This window comes from Erinaceus europaeus, chromosome 1 (assembly GCF_950295315.1).
Source record: "Erinaceus europaeus chromosome 1, mEriEur2.1, whole genome shotgun sequence".
NCBI lineage: Eukaryota > Metazoa > Chordata > Mammalia > Eulipotyphla > Erinaceidae > Erinaceus > Erinaceus europaeus.
In genome coordinates, this window is record NC_080162.1 from 68790762 (window position 1) to 68796761 (window position 6000).

Here is a 6000-nt window from a genome sequence, read left to right on the forward strand (position 1 = left end):
TTAGAACAATAGACATGTACTAGTCTCTGGTTTTTATCATTTTATCATCTTACAAGCATGGTAAGCATAGGAGATGTAATGCCCAACATGGTGGGTGCTGCCCCTCTCCAGCACAGAAATAAAGGAAGGAAAGGAAAGAGCTTCAGAGCTGGAATCCTTAAAGTTTAAGAGATAGGGGGGTGCACCTGCTTTGCCATGCATGGGAACAGTTGGCTTTCACCAAATTGGAAGTCACTCAGGTGCCATGGTATCTTCCCCCACCTTCATCTGTGTCTCTCTCTATCTGAAAAAGTTGGTCTGAAGCAGTGAATCCTCAGCAGCAGCAGCAATGACAAAAATAAAAAAAAAAAGGTAACTTTAGGGTCAGTGAAATAGCTGACTTGGATGGTGTGCTGCTTTGCTATGTATGCAGCCCAGCCCTCATCGCATTGAAGGAATCGTTTGTGCTGTGGTGTCTCTCTCTCTCTCTCTTTCTCTATTTCTATCTAAGATTTTTTAATAAGCTACTGTACACCTGACAATTTTTTAAATTTTATTAGTGTGTAAATTTAATTTAATTTAATTTTATTAGTGTGTAAACTTACAAAATTATGAGATAACAGGGGTATAATTCCACATTATTCCCACCACCAGAGTTCTGTATCCCCATCCCCTCCATTGGAAGCTGCAGTAGGCAGTAGTTCTCCCAAGGTTGCAGATATGGGTTGGCTATTATTTCTTTTTTTTTAATATTTATTTTATTTATTCCCTTTTGTTGCCCTTGTTGGTTTTTTTATTGTTGTAGTTATTATTATTGTTGTCGTCGTTGTTGGATAGGACAGAGAGAAATGGAGAGAGGAGGGGAAGACAAAGAGGAGGAGAGAAAGATAGACACCTGCAGACCTGCTTCACCGCCTGTGAAGCAACTCCCCTGCAGCTGGGGAGCCGGGGTTCGAACCAGGATCCTTATGCCGGTCCTTGTGCTTTGCGCCACCTGCGCTTAACCCGCTACGCTAGGCTATTATTTCTATATCTGTCTATATTTGTGTCCCCTTCCTTTTTTTTTGGCCCTGCCTTCTCTTCCTTTTTAAATCACACCTACAACTATTACTACTTTCTTTTTTATTATTGCTACTTTCAAATATCTCTCCTTTTTTCTTCTTTCTCTGAGTCCTGAGTTCAGAGCCCTCTGGTCATCTTCCCCTATCACTTCTCCCCTGCTAGGAGTATGGACCAAAAAATTGGGGCTGGGGGTTGCAGAAGGTAGGAGTTCTGGCTTCTGTAATTACTTCTCTACTGGACATGGACATTGGAAGGTCAATCTATGCCCTCAGCCTATTTCTATCTTTCCCTAGCGGGGTAGGGTTCTAGAGAGGTGAGGTTCCAGGACACTTTGGTGAAGTCGTCTGCCCAGAGAATTCACTATGGAATTATGATTGCATCTGCAACTTGGTGGCTGAAAGGTGGTAAGACATAAAGAAGAACAAATTGCAACTATACAGGAACCAAAAAGTAGGAATAGAGGAAATGAGAATAGGGATCTTAGGGTGAAAAGAAGTGAGGTAGTCTAATTTAGGTATGTTCCAAGGGGCCTATGACTTTCATAGTTTTTGCTTGAATTTGATAGCTAACAAGGAGTTGGACTAAAAATATTTTCTGGGAAGATGATATCAGAGTTAAGACTAGAACTAGAAAGCTGGATTAGGGTAAAGGGGAGCTCCAAACTTGAAGAAAAGCTATGAATAAAATTAATTTTTTATCCCATCAACCTAACCCAGAGCGCATATACATATATTCACATTTAGCACAAGAGCTGGAGTCCCTGTCAGTCTTAGCTCACAATTCATGGTCACAACTGGAAACATTCTAGACGGCACTCATTTCAGGCCTGGTCTTCCTTGAGTGGCAGAGTAGGCTGACCCAGCCTCCCTTTGGAGAGTAGGGCAGTCCCTACCATTGTTGCTTTATAGTGAGGGCCAGGTTGTGGAGAGGCCCACAAGAGGGCTTATGCTGATGTTCTTGATGGAAGTGACCAGTGATGGTTGAGAGAGGGATTTATTAGAGGTCTAGGCCCATCATATCTGTGTAGGAATCCAAAGATTCCCTAACTAGGGTCCCAGATGAAGAGGTAGTCTGGTAGTGACCAAAAAAGTCATTATTAAGTTAATCAGTCTCTTGCCCTTATCCAGCTTTCGTAGTCCTTTCTTTATCTGATGAGCTTAGACTTTCTCCCAGTTGTTAAACTGTTGAATGGCATTTGTTGTATCTAAATCAGTATTATGTTTATGGGGGGGGTTGTCTTCTTTGGGCCTTTCTACTAGGTTGTCAAGCTTATTTGATCAACTAGAGAATTTATGATGCCTTCTTTAGGCCCTTCTACTAGGATCCCAGGCTTATTAGACCTAAGTCTAATTACAGAAAGCTATTAAGCACTTTTATTTTGAGTTATATAATTGTCCCTTGCTTATGGATACATATAAAGCTGTACCCAGTACCCTAAGCCCTAGCCTGTATTTGGTGTCTTTGTTAGATAATGTGCTATCTGAATTAGAACTAGGTAGGTCAATGTGTTAGAAAAGACTTCACCAGGTTAAAAGAGTTAGGAGGTTGATATCTCAGGCTCAGTGTCTCTGATGACAATCCATAATAACAAGTCAGTAGCAGCAGAATGTGGCATAGCAGCACTGGTAGCATTGATTTAGTTGAGATCAACACAGGCAGTATAACTGCTAGCGATCAGAGAGAAGAAACACCAAGAAATATGGGCATAGTTCTAGAGGTTCCAGGACTAGGAGAAATAAGGATCTTAAAGAGAATGGGGAGGATTCCTTCCTTGTAGTCTTAGAAAAAAAATTTTAAATAGCAGTAGTTAATTATCTTTGTAGCCAAGTTAGTTGGGGATTTGGTTTTCTATGAAAATCTAGTGATTAGGATCTACCATAATATACTTGATCTCACAGTGCTTTGTGCCCTTTAGGAGTATTTACTAAACACTGTATCTTAGGTACTGACAGGGCCAGATGGTTTTGATCTATCTGGCCTAAGGGTGTAAGAAACAGATATTTAAAAAATAAATAAATAAATAAATAAATAAAGGAGTAGGGTGGTAGCACAGCAGGTTAAGCACACGTGGCATAAAATGCAAGGACCGACATAAGGATCCCGGTTTGAGCCCCCGGCTGCCCACCTGCAGAGTGGTTGCTTCTCAAGCGGTGAAGCAGGTCCGTAGGTGTCTGTCTTTCTCTCTCCTCTCTGTCTTCCCTTCCTGTCTCCATTTCTCTCTGTCCTATCCAACAACAATGACATCAATAACAACAACAATAATAACTACAACAATAAAAACAAGGGCAACAAAAGGAAATAAATAAATATTAAAAAAAAAAAAAACACTATACCCCGGCTGGGTGGTGGCACACCTGGTTGAACACACAAGTTACAATGCTCAAGGACCCTGGTTTGGGCCCCTGGTCTCCACCTGAAAGGGAAAAGCTTCACAAATAGTGAAACATAGCTGTAGGTGTCTCTCTGTCTCCCTCCCTCTCTATCTCCCCCATCTCAATTTCTGATGTCTCTATCCAATAAATAAATAAAGATACAATTTTAAAAGAAAATTTATTTAAAAAAAATTTATTTAGAATAAAAATTAATTTAAAAAACTATATGTAAGTGTATTTTTAGAGCTCATTCACCTGACCAAAAAAAAAAAAATTTTTTTTTTTTTAGTTTTTGCAATACATATTACAAAAAAAAAAAAAAGGTAATTCCCCTCCCTGATATATGAAGGTCACCTACAATAAAAGACAAACATAATTTTAAGGAGAACAAAAAGAATAAAAGATCAACAACCCAGTAGTCTAATGAGCAAAGAGAATGATCAGAATTCCTAGGAAAGGAACCACAGTGACTTTTAGCATCTTGGCAAGAGCATGTTTGTCTCTCTCAGACATTGCTTGTACGTCAAAGTACAAATTAAGGTAGCCTTTATGGAAGGCAGTTTGGTAACATCTGTCAGAATTACAGCTCTATGTGGCTTTACACTGTGATTATACTCACAGGTGTGAATTGGTAACGTCTGTACCCAAGAACAAGAATAATTACTACACTATCCGTTTTAGGAAAAATTGGAAACCACCTAAACATTAATCAAAGGGTACTTGTTAAATATGTCATGATACATTAGTAGACTATTGTTAAGAATGAATCAGCTTTCATGTTGATGTGGAACATATTCAGGGTGTATTAATGAGTGAAAAAGAGCAAGGCCCAACATAGACGAGAGAAAAACTACCTTTTGTGGGGAATAAGGAAGGGAGACTTTTTATTGTATGTCTTTTACCACTTCTGAATTAATTGCTTTGTTATAGTCTTTCTCTCCTCTTTTTTTTCAGAGAGAGAGAGAGAGAAGGGAGAGAGACCATAGTAGTGAAGCATCCTTCAAACCTCAGACGTGCACATGGCAAAGCAGCACACTATCCAAGTGAGCTATTTCACTGGCCCTCTTTTTTCCCCTTAAGTGCATTCAAATTGAGTGACTACTTTTTAAAAAACTTTTTAACACCAGTAATGTACATATTTTTTAAATGTTCATAGGTAAACAGGCTCAACAATTGAGAACTACTTTAAATGATAGAGAGAAATGGGGTTGCAGAGAGAGAGGGAAAGAGAAAGAGAAACACCTGCAGCTTGCTCTACCAGTAGTACAGCTTTCCCCCACAGGTGGGATACAGGGCCTTGAACCCCTCAGTCCTGCAAAATGGCATGTGTTCACTCTACCTACTGGGTATGGCACTACCCAGCCCTTGAATTTTTCTTTAATTCTTGAAGTTTTTTTTAAATCTATTTCCTTTTCTTTTCTCCCCCTCTCCCTCTTCTACCATCACCACCACCATCACCACCACTGCTACTACTTCTTTTTCGTCCTTTTTTTTTTTTTCAACTCTGGTTTATGGTGGTGCTGGGGAGTGAACCTGAGACTTTGGAGCCTCAGACATTAGAGTCTTTTTTTTTTTTTTTTGCATAACCATTATACTGTCTACCTACCCCCACCTTAAATTTACTTTCCATGAGAATATTTTTAAAACTTTTTTATTTATTATTGGATAGAAACAGAAACTGAGAGGGAAAGGAAAAACAGAGAGGGAGAGAGACAGAGAGATAGATACCTGCAGCCCTGCTTCATCACTCATGAAACTTTCCCCCTGCAGGTGGGGAACAGGAGCTTGAACCCTGGTCCCTTCGCACTGTGATGTGAGCACTTAACCAGGTGCACCACTGCCTGGCCCTGAGAATATTTTTAAATTGTAGTATCATGGCACTGTGAAACTATGTTGTTGGTTTCAGGTGTTCATGTTTGAAAATTAACATGTGTGTTCCTTTGTCATGATTTAGCACAATAGTTTAATTTTTAATTACCCTTAGTTTCATTTATTATTAGTGACATAATAATTTATAAGATTACAGGGCTATAGCTCCACACCTCACCCACCACCAAAGCTGACCGACTCCTCCCTCCACACACACACACACCCAACAGTAATCATCATAGTTCTCACAAGATCTTAAAGACAGTTTGACATTTGGTAGGGGGGGGGGAGTTCCTATGTTTCAATTCACTTCCTTACTTACTTCACCAAGTATAGTCAGTTCCAGTTGCATTCATTGTGTCCCAAAGGATGCAATATCGTCCTTTTTATTGCAGAGTAGTATTCCAGTGAATTTATGTCTCATAATTTCTTTATTTTTATGTTTTCATTAGTGATTTAAGAATGATCAGTAAGATTGTGGGATAAGAGGGGTACAGTTCCCACCACCAGAGTTCTATATCCCATCCCTTCCATTGGAAGCTTCTCTATTCTTTATCCCTCTGGGGTAACTAAGCATGGTTAAATCAACAGGACTGTGTCAGGTGGTAGCACAGCTGGCAGAGTATATGCATCTCCATATACGAGGATGTGGGTTCAAGGCCGCCTTTGGAGAGAGAGGAGCTTCACCAGCAGAAAAGTACTGTAGGTGTTTCTTTTT

General features: G+C 39.7%; 1 protein-coding gene across 3 annotated transcripts in view; it reads left to right on the top strand.

Moving 5' to 3' along the window:
• Positions 1 to 6000, top strand: part of FERMT1 (FERM domain containing kindlin 1) — a 56163-nt gene that overhangs the window by 20694 nt on the left and 29469 nt on the right. The gene's annotated exons all lie outside the window — the stretch shown is intronic.